This window comes from Oncorhynchus kisutch, linkage group LG20 (assembly GCF_002021735.2).
Source record: "Oncorhynchus kisutch isolate 150728-3 linkage group LG20, Okis_V2, whole genome shotgun sequence".
NCBI lineage: Eukaryota > Metazoa > Chordata > Actinopteri > Salmoniformes > Salmonidae > Oncorhynchus > Oncorhynchus kisutch.
The window spans coordinates 44,198,887-44,217,808 of NC_034193.2; the positions used below are offsets into that span (position 1 = coordinate 44,198,887).

The 18,922-nt window shown below is 42.7% G+C and overlaps 1 protein-coding gene across 4 annotated transcripts in view; it reads right to left on the minus strand.

Annotated features, from left to right (window-relative positions):
- Positions 1 to 18,922, minus strand: part of LOC109865216 (zinc finger protein Gfi-1b) — a 71,223-nt gene that overhangs the window by 45,611 nt on the left and 6,690 nt on the right. The window lies entirely within an intron of this gene.

Sequence of the window (18,922 nt, forward strand, 5' to 3'; positions counted from 1 at the left end):
GGCCTTGGTATCCTGGAAGGATATTGACCTCATCCCGTCAGTAGAGGATGCCTGGTTGTTCTTTAAAAGGAATTTCCTCACCATCTTATATAAGCATGACACTTTCTAAAAAATGTAGAACTAAGAACAGATATAGCCCTTGGTTCACTCCAGACCTGACTGCCCTCAACCAGCACAAAAACATCATGTGGCGTACTGCACTAGCATCGAATAGTCTCCGCGATATGCAACTTTTCAGGGAATTCAGGAACCAATACACACAGTCAGTTAGGAAAGCAAACAGAAATTTAACTAACTCCAAAAAGTTTTGGGACACTGTAAAGTCCATGGAGAATAAGAGCACCTCCTCCCAGCTGCCCACTGCACTGAGTCTAGGAAACACTGTCACCGCATTTTTCTATGGCTGGCCATGCTTTCCTCCTGGCTACCCCAACCCCGGCAAACAGCTCCGCAACCCCGCAGATACTTGCCCAAGCCTCCCCAGCTTCTCCTTCACCCAAATCTAGATAGCAGATGTTCTGAAAGAGTTCCAAAACCTGGACCCGTACAAATCAGCCACCATACCTTCTCCACTGTGCAATCCGGTTTCCGAGCTGGTCACGGGTGCACCTCAGCCACGCTCAAGGTACTAAACGATATCATAACTGCCATCGATAAAAGACAGTACTGTGCAGCAGTCTTCATCGACCTGGCCAAGGCTTTCGACTCTGTCAATCACCATGTTCTTATCGGCAGACTCAACAGCCTTGGCTTCTCAAATGACTGCCTCACCTGGTTCACCAACTACTTCTCAGATCGAGTTCAGTGTGTCAAATTGGAGGGCCTGTTGTCTGGACCTCTGGAAGTCTCTATGGGGGTGACACAGGGCTCAATTCTTGAGCCGACTCTTTTCTCTGTATATATCAATGATGTCGCTCGTGATTCCTTGATCCACCTCTACACAGACGACACCATTCTGTATACTTCTGGCCCTTCTTTGGACACTGTTAACAAACCTCCAAACAAGCTTCAATGCCATACAATAGTCCTTCCGTGGCCTCCAACTGCTCTTAAATGCTAGTAAAATGAAATGCATGCTCTTTAACCGATCGCTGCTTGCACCCACCCGCCCGACTAGCATCACCACTCTGGACGGTTCTGACTGTAGACAACTACAAATATCTAGGTGTCTGGCTAGACTGTAAACTGTCCTTCCAGACTCATGTTAAGCATCTCCAATCCAAAATTAAATCTAGAGTCAGCTTCCTATTTCGCAATAAAGGCTCCTTCAATCACGCTGCCAAACAGACCCTCGTAAAACTGACTATCCTACCGATCCTCGACTTCGGCGATGTAATTTACAAAATAGCCTCCAACACTCTACTCAACAAATTGGATGCAGTCTATCACAGTGCCATCCGTTTTGTCACCAAAGCCCCATATACCACCCACCACTGTGGCCTGTATGCTCTTGTCAGCTGGCCTTTGCTACATATTCATCGCCAAACCCACTGGCTCCAGGTCATCTGTAAGTCTTTGCCAGGTAAAGCTCCGCCTTATCTCAGCTCACTGGTCACCATAGTAACATCCACCCATAGCACGTGCTCCAGCAGGCATATCTCACTGGTCATCCCCAAAGCCAACAGAGAGATTAAAGTAGATGTCACGTGTCAAAATTTTGATTGATGACCCTATGTGAACCTATGTGAACGCTATGTGAACCCTATGTAGTGATGACGTGTGCATGTCTTCTGGTCAGGCAAGCCTGGTTAGGTGGGGGCTATGGGGTGAGTAAGGGTCCATTTGACAGGTCGTTAATGATTGATGACCCAAGCCTGATAGGCAAGCCTGGTTAGGTGGGGGCTATGGGGTGAGTAAGGGTCCATTTGACAGGCCGTTAATGATTGATGACCCAAGCCTGATTTATGACCCTATGTAATGATTTATGACCCTATGTCATGTAGAAGGGTGCATGCCCAGGGTTGAGTAAGTGACCATGTGTCAGGTCAACCTGTTACTGTTTCTCACGGTTTGGGTTGGTTAAGGCCCCTTATAAAGCGCCTGAACAATACCTGTTTAAGAGTGCACAAGATCTTAAGAATAACCATGGAATTTGGGATCGGTACCAAAGCAGTGATGACGGTAACAACTGAAACAGGCCTTCGGGTTGCCCATAGAGCAAGGGCAAAGTATCAACCAGCAATATATGATGCGCCAAAAAAACGTTTTTTAAATGTGTATAGAACCCAAATACCGCCAGCAAATGCTCTGACAGATCAAGTGTTGATGTCTAATGGCCAGCAGTGGGGGTATCGGTTTGATTACCTGGCCTGTAGAGTGACCCTCTATACGGTAGATGAAGGAGAAGAATATACAGACCAGACTGTAGGCTTGGAATATGGTGTTGAAGACTGGTCGGTTTTTCGCAAGGTTGTATGTCCTGAACTGAGCCTTATCACCAAGGGGTATAGTGTGTTCACGGGCCACGAGACCCGTTGGGAAGGTACCCCTGACTCCTCAGGACAAATATTTCACAGGGTGAAAATACAAAGAAAGAATGGCCGACCGTGCGGCAGCGTGGAGTTCTATATCGGCACCGAGGCAATCCGAAACCACAACCTTAGGGTTGGTGGCCTGACTGGGGATACCCGACTGCGTCTGCTTATTCCTTTTAAGAGTTGGGATGTACTGGAATTGAAAATGTTGCAACCGTTGGATGCTCTCTTTGTACAGAGCCAACAGCGTCAGAGCCTTGTTCATTTAAAGAAGTGCATAATATATACGAATCGTAAAGATTACGATGCAAAAGAGCCTCAAGAAGATACAGCGTCAGAAGAAAACTAAGTAAGCGGATGCTTTAACCCCGCCCCCCCAGATACCCAAGGGCCTTGTTCTACAATAAAAAGAAAAAAAGCAGCCAGTTCTTCATTTCAGCATACACCATGGATCTCCAGACCATCTACGAGGAAGCCACTACGTCATGGGGGCCCGACACTAAAGACTCTATGCCACGAAGCCCTACACTCTACGCACCCCTGGCAAGACCCGTGACACCCCCGACATTTACCCAGCCTGAGGATGTGTTTGATGGGGTGGCCAGTACTATTTTTGTGGATACAATCAAGGCCTCTGTAGCTACACTTTTAAACGTGGTGATTGGCGAATATATACGAGAAAAATGCATCGGCTGTGAGATCAATCATCCCAGCCAGCGTCGTCATCCTTGCCTCTACGACCCTCCTAGATACTACTTTTTCAATCATTTTGAGGAGCTGGTGAAAAGACTGTGGTCCTGCCGTTTTATACCAGCGCTGGTCATCGCCCTGGAGTCTATGGGTATTGCGCCGTCTATCCCTAGAGTTTACGGGGTAACCGAAGCCTTCCTACATGAACTGAAGGAGGCCATCTTCATCCATGAGAAACTCAAAGAAATCCGACACACCCTGGTGGACGACAACAAATACAGGGAAGCTGTGGTGGCTGATGTGATGCTTTTCTGGCTCAATAAATCCCAAGAGACCGAGTGACATTTTGTTTATTTAGAGCTATGGGTAACTATGTGTCTACGATGTTTGAGCGAATAAATACATTTTTTCTTTTGAGAGACCTTACAAATGTTATGCATCAGATTATTGAAAATAAAGTGAACAATGTAAAGTTCTACACAACCCACAATACAGGGGTTATTGTAGAGCGTGTGTTAAAAATGGAGCAAATCATGAAACATGTCCGACATACGGGCGAGAGTTTACAATGGTCACATATGGTATCAAGGCTTGTTGAGGATTCTGAAGAACTAGAAATAACTTTGGCTAAGATTTTACATTATTTGTTTGAACCACCCTTTAATGTGAATGTGTATCATATTTGTTGTTTATATACTTATATATCAGACGTGTGTGTTTTAAAAATTCAGCGAAACAAACCTGTAAATCTAAACAATATATACAGGGTGTTGCATGCTGTGATTGTTGAGAAAACGGGGACTTGTATCTTGCAACAAATCCTGAATTGTCTGTATACGTAATAATTGTTGCATTCTTAAAATAAAAATTCACAAACTGAAATGTTGTCGTTATATGAAAGTGGCTCATTACAGTTATTGTACCTCAGAGAGGCAAGAAGGATGGCTGAGCAGCTGTTGAAAAACATATATTATAATCCCTCTAACCCCGGGTCTTATGGGGGTAAAGAGCGTTTACAGAGAGCTATAGTCGAAGAAACAGGTAGTCTGTTAAGCGATGCTAAAGTGAATGAATGGTTATCAGAGCAAGATGCCTACACTCTACATAAACCTGTAAGAAAACATTTTCCAAGAAATAGAGTTTTTTCTACGCATCCATTATCCCAATTTCAGGCGGATCTATGTGACATGCAGTCCCTTGCCGATAAAAATGATGGAAATCGCTACATGCTAACGGTTATAGATATTTTCTCTAAATTAGCCTATGTAAGGGTGTTAAAAAATAAGAGCGGGGCAGAGGTGACCAGGGCCTTTGAATCGATCTTGAAGGCAGGAGGCGCACCCAAGAAAGTGCAGACGGATGGCGGAAAAGAATTTTTTAATAAAACATTTCAGAAGCTAATGAATAAGTATAATATAGTACATTTTGCTACAGGCTCTGATTTGAAAGCTTCGGTTGTGGAACGCTTTAATAGGACTTTGAAAGAGCGGATGTGGCGCTATTTTACAGCTCACAACACCAACCGATATACAGACATAGTTCAGGATTTAGTAAACGGGTACAACCACAGCTACCATAAGACTATACGTATGAAGCCCTCGGAGGTCTCTTCGGAAAACTCTTTTCAAGTCTTTAAAAATATGTATGGTTTGTTCCCACTTCGCCGTAAGAAAAAAATGACTTTTAAATTCCTAGTGGGTGACTTGGTGCGTATATCAAAGTTGAGGGGTGTTTTCGACAAAAAATACGAACAAGGCTTTAGCTCGGAGTTGTTTACCGTTACCGAATGTCTGCCACGCATTCCGCCGGTCTACAAATTAAAAGATTATGACGGGGATCTTATAGAGGGATCTTTTTATGAGAAGGAATTACAGAAGGTCCAGTTGGGTAAAGACAAAGTCTTTCACGTGGAGGAGATTCTAGATCAGAAGAGAGAAAAGGGTAAAAAATGGTTACTGGTCCGCTGGAAAAACTGGCCTCAAAAGTTCAACAGTTGGGTATTGGAGCAGGATGTGGTGGAGGCAACGGGGGTTAATTTAAACCCCTAGTCATGATAACTAGCGCATCATTCGCGTGTACACAGTTGGGCATCATGTAACACAGCGGCTTCTACCTGACTCTCCCCAGTAATGCGTCGGCACAGATATATCGTAATAATCAGAGTTCGAAGTATACAACCAATTTTCCAAAGCCTATAGAGTTATCAGAGGCTTGGGAAGTAGGTCTCAGCGAGATTACATACCCCCATAGTTGGTATAATATCAAAGCTAAGGACCGTGATTTTTATTGCAAAAGGTTCTCGGAACCTGCGATACTTATTAAGCTTAAAAAAGGTTTCTATAGAACCGTCGACAGGATCGTCTCAGAGTTGAATGAACACCTAACCCTGAACAAGATGGAAATATTCCTATTCTACAATCCAATCCATAAAAGGATACAAATCTCAGGGCCTGCTAACGGAGGTATAAAGACCAGCGGTAATTTATCCTACATGTTGGGGATGGGTCCCAATAAATGGACGTATGTGAACGATAAATTATTCCCATTCCCTGCGGATATACATGCAGGCTTTTACAACATATTTGTCTATACCGACATCATAACCTATCAAAGGGTCGGAGACAGCTGTGTGCCCCTCCTGCGAACAGTTCATATAGACGGCAAGGATGGGGACATCGTCACTGTCAATTATGACAAGCCGCACTACGTACATGTCAGCAAGAACTATATTGAAAACATTCTGGTTGAGCTTAAAACGGATCAGAACGAAAACATTGAATTTACTTATGGTAAAACGATTGTAAAACTCCACTTTAGACCCACCAAAACCTCTCTACATATATAATAGCTGTATTATATTTATAAACATAATACAAATAAAAGTGTTATGGAGCACCATCAGCTCGACCCTAACCGTTATGTTTCATACTATGTGGATCAAGTGGGTAATGGACTACCAGGATATCATGGAGCGCCGACAATGTATGGTTCGGGGATAGGAGGTATATTCCGTAACCTCTTCAGGATGGTTTTACCGTTTATGAAGAGAGGCTTCAGCATAGCCAAACCACATTTAAAATCAGCGGCTAAAAATATAGTAAGTGAGGTTGTAGCCAATGCTATGACCCGAAGGGCGTCACCAGAGGTGGAGCATCAAGAAGGCTCGGGGCTTATGATATTGTCTCGAAGGCCAAAAAAGAGACCCCCTGGTTTAAGGCGTAGGCCGGCACCTAAAAAGCGACGGTTAACTGTTAAAAGAACCTCAGTAAGTCAAAGACGGGGTAAAGTGAGGAGGTCTGTACCAAAACAGGCTAAAAGAATACTAGGAAGTATTTTCTAAAAGAATAAGTGACATGGCTCTTTTACATCGAATGTCCTCTGAAGCTATAAAGACAGAACTTGATCTTTTCACGGCACCGTTAACGCAGCATTCAATAGATAGATCCAGTTATGTGGAGATAGCCCCTCTCTCTGCTATTACCGATAACGGGCCTATCGAATTTTTCATACCAGGCCATGGTGACAACTATCTGGACCTCAACAACACCTTGGTGCATTTACGTCTAAAAGTGACCAAAAGAGATGGGTCTAATATTGCAGACGATGCCAAAGTGAGTCTCATTAATTACCCCTTGGCCACCATTTTCTCCCAAGTTGATGTGACTTTGGGTGAACGCCTAATCAGTCAAAGCAGCGCTACATACCCTTATAGAGCCATCATGGAGTGTTTACTAAACTACTCCGAAGACACTCTCAAAACCCAATTTAGCGCCGGGCTGTTTAGCAAGGATACTGCAGGAGCCTCTATGGAATCGACAGACCCTTCCACCGGTGCAAACAAAGGACTAGCGGCACGAGCTCGCTACTGCGCCGAATCTCGAGAGTTTCATTTGCTAGGCCCTATACACTCTGACATTTTCTTTCAAGAACGGTTACTCTTAAATTCGGTTGATTTAAGATTAAAATTAACCAGGGCCAAGGATGATTTTTGCCTGATGTCTCCCCAAGACGGGGATTTTAGTTTGAAAGTGTTGGGGGCAACCCTTTTTATTAAAAAAGTATCTGTATCTCCGGCCGTGCGCCTGGGTCACTCACATGCTTTGATGAAAGGAAATGCCCTTTACCCTCTCCAAAGAATTACCATGAAAACCTTTAGCATACCTGTGGGCAGTAGAATCTGCAGTCAAGAAAACCTATTTCTAGGCCCTTTACCTAGATATGTGGTTATAGGTCTGGTTGATCACGCCTCTAATACGGGCAGTTTAGATAAAAAACCCTTTAATTTTCAGCACTTCAATGCAGAGTATGTAGCGCTCTGTCAGGACGGACGTCAGGTTCCGGCGAAGGCTTTCCAACCACAATTTAATAACAACATATCTGTGCGAGAATTTTACAATCTATTCCTGGCTACAGGGCGACATCTAAAAGATCTCTCTTTACCTATTGACAGAAATGATTTTGCAGAGGGTTACACATTGTATGCTTTCAATTTATCACCTGATGATGACACCTCAGGAAATCTGTCTGTGGTGTCCCAAGGTAACCTCAGGCTGGAAATGCGTTTCCGTACACCTTTAGCCTGTACAGTGTGCATGATTGTTTACGCATGCTCTGATTCAATCTTGGAAGTGAATGCCCGAAGACAGGTCTTAGTGGATTATTATTAAGGACCTTTGAACAAAGACATGAATACCCAAGAGTTGGACGGGCTCATGAGCCGCTTGATTGGAAAACAATTTTGTGGAGTGTTGGCTTGTGATGAATTACCTATTGAGATATGGTCTGAGAGGCCTGCAATGTTTATTGTCAATACCCATCCTAAACACATGCCTGGTGAACATTGGCTAGCTATGACATTAGAACAGGAAGGTGGACGAAAAATCTCAACTTTTTTTGATTCCTATGGCTTTCCCCCCGGTTTTTCACATTTCCCTAAATCTATTAAAGATTTTTTGACCCTAAACGGTACAAAGATCTACTACAACATCAAACAAGTGCAAGATAACCTTTCCACTACATGCGGTCACCACTGTGTATTTTACCTGTGCCAAAGAGCCCGGGGAGTTTCTTTTGAAGATGTTATGTCTCTTTATAAGGATGATTTAAGAAGTAATGATAACCTTGTATCTTGTTTTGTTAGAAAATATCAAAAGTGTTCAAATGTGTGTCCTTTAAGAACGCGTAATCAAGGCGTATGCTCACGTCATATGTTTCAAGAATGCCACAAATGTTAACTTGCTTATTTTTCAAATAAAAAATTTATTGAATTTAATCATAGTCATTCAAAAGTCATTTTCAAAAGTCTAACCACGCCGAGAGATCGGGTTTAGGAAAAGGTCCTGAGACGTTCATGGGAGTAAATGAGTTAGCATCATCGCTTTCATATGGGGCCGGTGTCGTTGGGGCATCTTTAGGGGTGCTGTATCTCGTTGAAGGCTTTTGTTTTAAAGCTTGAATCTGTTGACGAAGCTTATGGTTGGGTACACCGGAGAGGGGGATGTTGAGGATTGCCAGGGCCTTAAGAAACTGACGCCAGCCGGGAGGCCTTCGGTCATCAGCAACCTTGTGGGCAGCCGTGGTACTTTTAAGCAAGTCCTGCATATGGGACCCCCTAACCACAGAGCCCTGAAGGATAAACTCTCCAGAGTCGTTCCAAGCAGCTATCCCCTTTGAGTCTTTTATCTTGTTCATAATGTATTTAACATTCTTCCTGTTACGTAAAGGCACATGTGTCAGTAGGTCATGCATAACTTTATCTTCAAATGGCATTTGAGCTTCACCCGACATATTATCTCCACTAGGTAAGATCGACGGTACAGGCCTTACAGGGGCATGGCTATCGTTAGGTTCGACATCTGTTAAAGGGTCCGGTAGGGAAAGGGTTAAATGGTTAGTCTCTCTCTCCCCTTGCTTTACCCGAGTCAAATACCTTTGCATTAGGTTTGTGTATTTTTGAATCTTATCATAGGGGTTCAATCCTTTTCGGTTCAAAACATCCTTCATGGCCGTATCCAAATCATTTTCCGCTGTTTGTCTGATATCTTCAGGACCCTGCATTTGTTTTTTAAGTCTATCCAACTCAAGTACATTTTAGTGGCCATCACACCACGTGTTCAACCCCCACGTCTGGCCGCAATAAGGCTGGTGATGAAGGGCACGGCTATACTGAGTAAAGGTAGAAGAAAACCCCCAGACTGTTGTATACTATGTCTTTTCTTTTGAAGACTGGCCCTTTTATTGGCAAAGAGTTTGATCGCTGTCTTTTGTCTCCTTAATTTTTTCAATTGGTTCAGGGTGAGTGGAATGCGTCCTTTGAGAAGATTCAAAGCAATCTCACATAGGGCTAATATGAGATCTGAAGAACAGCGACCCAAGATGGCCTTCCGTTCTTTAGCTGTAGAACCCACTAGCCTTCTCAAGAGGGGGAGGTTTCTTTTTAAACGCAGAGACATAGCGTTTACTTTTTAGGAAGGTATGCAGCAGGCCTCTCCCCCGGAAACAGCCCTGTACGTAGCCTAAGGTGTTCTGGAGTATTTGCTTTTAAATCCACGATTAAATAAGAAAATGGCTCTTTGGTAGCGTCCTCATAGCTCTCCATAAAGTATGATTTCCGTCCAGGGTACATCTGCTGAGCTAGAGTGCTAATTTGCAGTTTGTCTCTAGGATTTTTAAACAATACCATGTAGTTGGCATTCAAGCTAATGGTCCGACTATTTTTACCTTGGTGAAACACATTCTGGACCAAGTAAAGCACGGACAGGTTTCTATGATGAGTATATTGGGTAAAAGCTCGTGCAATTTCAGGGTGTTCGCTACCAGCAAATAGCATATCGTCCAAAACCAGCAGATTATTTACATGTGGGGGGAGAAGTTCATCATCAGACAGAGAATCGGGTATTCCTTCAACAAACTTGATTTTTATTGTCTTCAATAATTCATCATACAGAGGTTGGTAACATGAATAACACCATACAATATTGTCAGGCTTTTGAGATAACACATGTTCAGAATTCTCTAAAATACTTTTTACAAAAAAAGTTTTACCACTGTTTGAAGGGCCTGCAATTAATGCTGAAAAAGGCAATTGTAGCCGGGGGTCAAAACCCTCGACAGCAGTCATAATATCTTAAGCTTTAAGACACACTGGGGCTTGTAGCATAAGTCAGTAGCCAAAGGGCAATGTGGTACCGTCAGGCAATAGCTGTCTCTTGTCATAGACTACCCTGAATCTTTTAGTGAGTGGTGCGTTTCTTAGATGGAACCCCTTTTTATCCCTCACTATTTTGTTGTAGGAGCTCAAAATCTCCAAGTCACTATTCTTGTCCTTTACGAACCCCTCGACCAAGCGCGTGATTGATTCCAAGTTTACACGCGGTGCATTTTCATAGTTTTGAGTCACGCCTTTGGCTTTCAACACCACGTGATTGGCTTTAGTCCTAAAAGCATAGCTTTTTGGACCACATGAGGACCATTCTGTAATATGGTCACCCTCTTCGAGTTCACTCGTTAAACCCCCAAGATAGTTGCTAAGTGGGGGGGTCCAATCCCCCGGTTTGCTTACATAGACCACAGAGTCTGTGTCGTGGTAAAGAACCCGCCTCTGAAGCTGTTCCATGAGGGTGTACAGTTCAAGGCGGCCATAGGCTGTGGTAAATGCTGCAAGAAACACATTTACATTACCCGGGGGTAGAACCCACTTTTGGTGGCGCCTCCATTGCACCAAGGCAATGTCTTGACTCAAGAAGGAAAAATGTGAAATTTCGTATTGGTCCGAAAAAACAAATTCCAAAAATTCTTCGGGGTCTTTAATGATCGAAGTTGTTAGCATATTGCATCTCTGCGCTAATTTCCCCCAAAGGGAGTTCAAGTACAATTTCGACACATTTCTTTTGGTTTTGTTGACCTCTATTCTGTCAGGGTCAAGAAGTATGCCTTCTCTGTCATGGTAGTCTTGAATGTACTGGTCTTTACTTTCTTGATCTGTGACCGATGCAGGATAGCCTGAAGCCATCTGCTTGCATCTCAAGAAGGTTTTGATGTACTCTTTAAAAAGTGTGTCTGATTTCCTGGAAAAGTTCCACACTTCAAAGATTTTGGCCACACGATACCCCTTCTCTAAAGCCTTAGAGAATTCTACAGTGACCCATACACCGGTCAGGGCTCTTTCTTGATCTGTGTGATCACAGGGGTTTTCCTGGTTGTGGTTTTCACAGCATGTGCGACAAAGGGGAAAGAAAAGTTTTCCTTTAGGACCCTTGTAAGGCAACACAGGTATAAACAGCCCCCTAGGAGGGTAGACAGTCGCTTTGATTAAACCAAAATAATTTTGGGGTTCGTCAAAGTCGCTGTGAATAATTTCAGGATGCCCTATAGGATAGAATGAGGAACTCATTACATGAGGATATAGGGATGTAAAATCTACATAGCCTATTGTCTCGTCGGGTTGAGCTACATAACGCAATGTCAAAGCATTGGTCCGGCCTCCAAACAAGGCCTGTCGCGGTTCCAGGGGCTCTGGAGGGTCATAATGGGTAAGGAAGGCCTTAACACTAGGATCTGCCTTTTTGAGGGCTGTCCATTCGTGCTCCCACAAAACCACAACTTTTAACCCGTAAGTAGCCTTTAAAGAATTCAGTTTGTCTTGAAACTCTTGGTACATTTCCCCAAAAGTCTTTTGGGTTAGGACACACAAGGTCTGGGGGACAAAGCATAATTTACAACCGTGGAAGAAACAACCGTTGTACTCATACACTGTCTCAACCCCGTCAATCTGTGTGTATCCATCTACATGGTAAGGCCCAAAAGCCTTCTCCCCCCGATTCAAAGCATGTTGGATAAAAATATCTTTATCCTGGGCCAAGTACTCCAACCATTGAATGGAACCACTAGAGTAGGCCTTGAATTGGCGTCGGTAGTTGTCTGGCGATGGGATAGCTATAGATTCAGGAGTTAGATAGTGTGTACGATAGGTTTTCATGCACGCTGATGCAATAGTTGTACAGCTCCAGGGGTCAATGCCCGCATCTTTGATTACCTCTTCTCTGAATCTGAGGCATCCTTCACGAAGTATAACAACGTCATTGTCACAGTATGATTCCATCTCTTTATGGAAATCAAAAGTGCCATGTCTTACGGTCTCGTACCATGTCATGAATCTCTCACGCTCTTTGGGAGACATTTGATCACACCCGTACATTTCGGGGGCTGGATAAGATCCTATATAATGTAGATTCTCCTCAGATGTGAAGAAATGAGGGAAATAGCCTTTGACAGAGTTTTCAAAACCCAAGGCCTCTGGCATTTGAGCCAATCTCATGGGTAAGAAGCTTAAGCTGTCAATGTATCTCTGTTTGAAGGCGGGGTCAACAAAGCATAATATTTTACTCCCTTGAGCTATGACACTGGGGGCCACGCCTTGCTGTATCAAAGGGTTCAGAAGCAGATAGGCGTCATAGGCCCTAGCATTGTGAGCTATAAACGTGAAGTTTCTGTACTGGGCTTTTCTAAAATGTTTTAGAAAGAGCCGGGCACAATTGGGTCCCTCGGCCGACCATTTTTCACCCTTGAAAGTCATGGTTGACACAAAAATAGGCAAATGAACCCCTGATTGCTGATTTGTCTCAAAATCATAAAACACATATTTCTCTGTATGTTCATCTTCAGCCAAGGGCTGAATGTAACACTCATGTGTTACTTCTTGAACCGCTTCCGCGTCTCTGCTTTTCAAAGGACCTTTACAGATTGGGCAGTGTATAATTCCACAAACATGAGGTTTAGGGCTATCTATTTTAAGGTTGTAATTGCAATGACATTTTGGACATTTCTTGTTAATGTCACAACTGCTTACAGATTTACATGCCTTGGGATGCCATGTTTCAGTTTTGTGTTTTTCGTAACAGTAGGCCGAACGACATGTGCGGTGACAATCCGCACAGGGGGTCAAGTTTAGCGGCTGCATAGGGCAATGTTTATCCAGACATACTGAACAGTTGTAACGGCACGAGTGCCCCCCCATGCGTGTGTAGCCGGTATGACAGGCTGGACAGACATATGGAGCGCCTAAAAAGGCTGTGATGTTAGTTACGGCATAGTAATGCTCATTTTGCACATAAAAGTACATAGTCTTAGGATGTGGTTCGGGTATATTTTGGAACTTGAGGAGAGCGTCATTAGCCCTACTGTGGTACAAAACCACAATCTTGATGTTCAGAAAGTTTTCAAATTTGACTATGTCTGAGAAAGCCACAGCATCCTGTATACCGAGACCCACAGCAGTTTGTAGCTCTCGAGCTTTTTGTAACGCGGCTTGATCAGTACATCCTGGGCTGAGTAAGTGGGCCAAACCTATGGCAAAACATAGCTTATTACCTGGATTGTGAACGTTTATGAGATAGGCCCTTTTATTGCTTATGATTTCGGACTGCATTAAACTCTCGAGCTTTCGTCTCTGACCCCCGCCCCCTTGTGGTTGTCGTACTAATTGTACTACAAGTTCGAGGGTCCTATCTGCTAGCACGTTTAAATTTGACTGAACAAGGCGTTCTAGCAGTTTAACAAATTGTTCAAGCTCTGCTTCACCATTCTGTAAAATAAGCGATACCTTGCTCTGTAGACTGTCTCCACAAATTTCCAACTGTAAGAGATCCCTAGGTTCGCTATAATCTCTAATCCTCGCTAACAGTTCATTCAAAGTGTCCATAAGCATTACGTAAAACACAGCATATTCCCGAATCTGACCCCCCCATGCGAAATTGAAAAACTGGCGAACCTCAATATTGCTGAATTTATTTCGACGCAAAACATGTACACTTCGATCAAGACCTCCCCCCTCCAGATTTGCTAGGCAATTGTCCAACTGTTCAAAAACATCGTATTGGGTTTCAGACTCTTCGGACATTGGTGTTAAAGGCTGATTTATAGGTGTCTGGGGTGCCGAATTAAACCTAGCGCTCTCGTTCTGTACACTGATCTCAAGACCGCCCCCCTCCAGATTTGCTAGACATTTGTCCAACTGTTCAAAAACATCATATTGACTTTCAGACTCTTCGGACAATGTTGTTAAAGGCTGTCTTAGAGGTGTCTGTGGGGCCGAATTAAACCTAGGGCTCGCGTTAAGCTGGGTAATTAGAGATATGATGGTTTCGGGAATCTGTGTTAACATGTTTTCCTCGGAAGGCCCTGACTCATTCATACGTGTAATAATGTCTATGAGTTCGGAGGGAATCTGTGATAATAGATTTTCATCTATTGTCATTATGTCAATTACCCCCGAATCATTCATATGGTTAACTATATCTTGGAGCTCTGTAGGGATCATGGCTAAGAGGGTTTCAATTGTCTCACTTTGGTCTATAGGGGGCGCCATCTGTCTAATTAAGGATGTGTGTGTGTGTGTGTTTACATGTGTGTTTTTTAACGGCGGTATTTGCTTGTTTTAGCCCTAATGTTTTTTAACATACGGGGTAGCTCGCTACGCCAGAATGACACATCCTGATTGTATTGATGCTCGAGTAGAATACACATGCGCCTCTGGTGTAGAGCCTTTCGTGATTTTAAACCCAGGGTAAACGCTTTGAAAAAACGTTCTTGGTCTATTTCAGAATCTGCTGTTTCCCCCACAGAATTGGCCGATTCAAGAAGGTTGGCAGCTTCACAGAACATCAAATCGTCTACCTCAGAAATGTCATTTAAATCTTTGAAATCATCAGGTTTCGCTGTTTTCTTGACTGGTGTCTTTGGAGCCTCCTCGGGGATGCTTGTCTGGGCATCCTCCGATGTTTGTGCGTTGTCTTTATAAGCCGGTGAGGAGTCTGAAATAAAAATAATACATACAAAAATAGGTTATTAACCCTAAAATATGTTAAAAATGCCAAATACATTTCAGATATAAGCCTATATATTAACAATACATTAATTAAATACCTCGGCTTTTTTGACGAGGGCTGTTCTGAAGAAGCTCTGAAACCAGGGGCTGATGTCTTTGTTCAACCTGTATTACAGCATCTGCAGGTTCGGTAGATGGTGAGCCTGAAAAAAAAAAAAAAAAAAAAAAAAACAGCATTAGGCCTTGTTTTAACATATTCCGGCATAAAAAAAATATATAAATATTAAAATAATAATATATATAAATAATAATATATAATTGATTCATACCTTGTCCTTGGAACGACGTCTCGTGAATATCGGCCAAGTAGAATTGTTCGGGTGAAGCGGAACTGTGGATCTGAGCACTAATTATCCTTTGGTGTTTAGAAATATGGGGGACAACGTTGTCCTGGCCAAGGGGAGTTGACCTGCCGTTTAAAGTCTCTGTTCGCTGCTTTTGTGTAAATACATCCTGGGAGTAGGGCAGAATTGTCTCGTAGTCATATGCTTCGCAGAAACCGTTCAGGCTCCATAGGGCCTCGTTTAACCTTCTAGGCTTTAGGTCCTCTGTAAACATATAAAATAACTTTTAATATAAGATGCCCACACTTTTTGTTTTTAAGGTATAAATATTTTTATGTATGGAATTCTTGGAGCTTACTTACGTTTACAATTCAGGTTAGGCGTTTGTTTGTCTGCACTTTGTTCCGGAGCCCCATTGGATGGTTCGAGCTCAGTTATACCTCGGAGTATCTGCGTGAATGCTTCAGAATCTATAAAACATTCGACAATATTAAAGCTATAATCACTTTAGCTAATATTGCCTTGTTATACGGTAAGCATACTGATCCTAATGATTGTTTAATATTTCTATAACATCCCACGCTTTTCAAACAATTCCCCACAACAACCAAATCTAATAAAGATTTATTTCAAGAACTCACCTTGCGATAGATCCATTAGACTGTTTTCCCCGATTATCTTTTTTAACGCTTCAGTCCGATAACGATTCTTGGAGTTTCTGGAGGTGCTGTTTGCATCGGAACTAAAACGCTGCTAACATTGCCCATGGTTTCTAGCGCTTTTGTACCCTACGACCTAGAGAAAAACCCCTGAATGATTTTTACATAGCATTTGGGGTTTGTCGTTTTTTTCGGGCTATACCCCCGCCCATGGTATATTTGACACATTTCAAACACATGGTATTGGGTGTGTCTAAACATTAGGATCCTTTTGGATCTTCTAAAATCTCCGGGGTGCTAGCACCTAGATGCATGGGGGTGGGTTGGTCTCGACATCGCTGGGATGAATGACTTTTTAGCCCACCTAAAAAATAGTTTTATGAAAGGCCTTTAAGATTAGGAGTCGTAAGACACAATATTATTGTTGGGGGGTAGGCATCTGTTTTGCAGGCTAGTGTAAACCTTGGTTTCAAACGACTGCAAGGTTATTTTTTTAACAAACAACCCGCCCCCCTTTTTCTGTTTTTGAAACACACACACACACACACACACACACACAGCCACTACAGAAAACTCCCTCACGCACATACGCGCGCACATGGCTTTTTCCGCAAGTTTTTTCTCAGGGACAGACTGCGCTAAGAGTGAACAAACGCGAGAGTTCATAACGTGGTGAGATTCTGATTTTAAAACCATTTATTTCATTCAAAATATTTAGTACATACATTTTATATCCTTACATTCTTAAGGTATTTTACGATGCCTTTCTTACAGATCCTGGGAGCTTATGCAACCAACCGCCATTGTCCGTGTCGAGTTCGCCCTCAAAAGGCAAGGCTCTCTTGCTAGGTCCATCAACACTTGGTAAGTTTTCACTCCAGGGGTAGATCCTCCGTCGGGCCTTTTGGTCTTGACTCTGTCTCAAGGAAAGCCTCGCCCAGCGCTTTAACTGTTCCCCATTTTGGAAGAGAATGTCCAGCTTATTCATAAGTGTTATGAAAATTGGATAATCCACCCATTTAAAACTAAACACAGGAATAAAAAAGTTTACATGTTTGCGTGCTCTGGAAGCTACAGGAGAATTGACAGACTTTGTAGCATTATACTTATCATAAAGGTCACAGGCTAAAATTGTCACTTTGTTGTCAGGGCTATAGTCCATTGAAGCAATTCTTAGAGCCTTGAGATCACTGCGGCCGCAGACCTGTTCTTCCAACGCATATCCTGGCACATTTGTACCACTCAGGACCTGTTCAATTTTACAAAGAGCCAGCCTGATGTTTAGCCATTCTCTCATCCCCAGAGCCGGGGGAAAACTCCCAGGTTTTGCAGGATAAAGGGGTTTAGGTCCACGGTCTGTGAATATCTTTACCGTAGAATCCTCCGGGTGGAATATGTAAGACATGTGGCCCTCACTCGTACCCAAAAATCCTTTAAAACATTCTGGAGCTTCACACAGAACTTCTTCAAGGCTTTGGTCACTGGGTTCATGACAAGCCGAGCATAACATCCCTAAAATTGGCATAGGTGTCATTTTTGTTTAATATTCAGGGGGGTTATCATGTACAGTCTTAAACAGGTATTGTTCAGGCGCTTTATAAGGGGCATTAACCACCCCAAACCGTGAGAAACAGTAACAGGTTGACCTGACACATGGTCACTTACTCAACCCCAACAACACCCCTGGGCATGCACCCTTCTACATGACATAGGGTCATAAATCATTACATAGGGTCATAAATCAGGCTTGGGTCATCAATCATTAACGGCCTGTCAAATGGACCCTTACTCAACCCATAGCCCCCACCTAACCAGGCTTGCCTGACCAGAAGACATGCACACGTCATCACTACATAGGGTTCACATAGAGTTCACATAGGTTCACATAGGGTCATCAATCAACATTTTGACACGTGACATCTACTTTAATCTCTCTGCCAACACCTCCTTTGGCTGCCTTTCCTTCCAGTTCTCTGCTGTCAATTACTTGAATGAATTGCAAAAATCGCTGAAGTAGGAGATATCTCCCTCACTAACTTTAAGCATCAGCTATCTGAGCAGCTTATCGATTGCTGCAGCTGTACGCAGCCCATCTGTAAATAGCCCATCCAACTACCTACCGCATCCCCATATTGTTTTTATTTACTTTTTTGCACACCAGTATTTCTACTTGCACATCATCATCTGCACATCTATCACTCCAGTGTTCATTTGCTCAATTGTAATTACTTCGCTACTATGGCCTATTTATTGCCTTACCTCCTTACTCCATTTGCACACACGATATATAGATTTTTCTATTGTATTATTGACTGTACTTTTGTTTATCCCACGTGTAACTCTGTGTTGTTGTTTGTGTCGCACTGCTTTGCTTTATCTTGGCCAGGTCTCAGTTGTAAATGAGAACTTGTTCTCAACTGGCCTACCTGGTTAAATAAAGGTGAAATAATATATATATATTTTTTAATCATTAATTTCTGTTGGGCACAAAAACATCGAACACAACCAAAACAAACAGAAAATGCATCCAACAAATGTTTTTGGTCACAAGCTTGATGTAGTTATTGCGTGCTATGAATATGGGACCAAATAGTCAAATTTGTACTACTGTAATACACAAGTAAATTTGTCCAAATACTTTTGGTCCACTAAAATGTGGAGACTATGTACAAAATGTGCTGTAATTTCCAAACGGTTCTCACGATATGAATGAAAATACTCTCAAATTCAAGCTGACAGTGTGCACTTTAACCTCATAATCCTTGTATAATTTCTAATCCAAAGTGTTGGAGTACAGAACCAAAATAAGAAATGTGTCACTGTCCAAATACTTTTGGAGCTCAATGGATATGAACATGTAATTTCTTATTCTTTGAAATATCTAATTTAAATGTGTCTTATCATCCCATGTGGGATGGGCCACATAGGCTA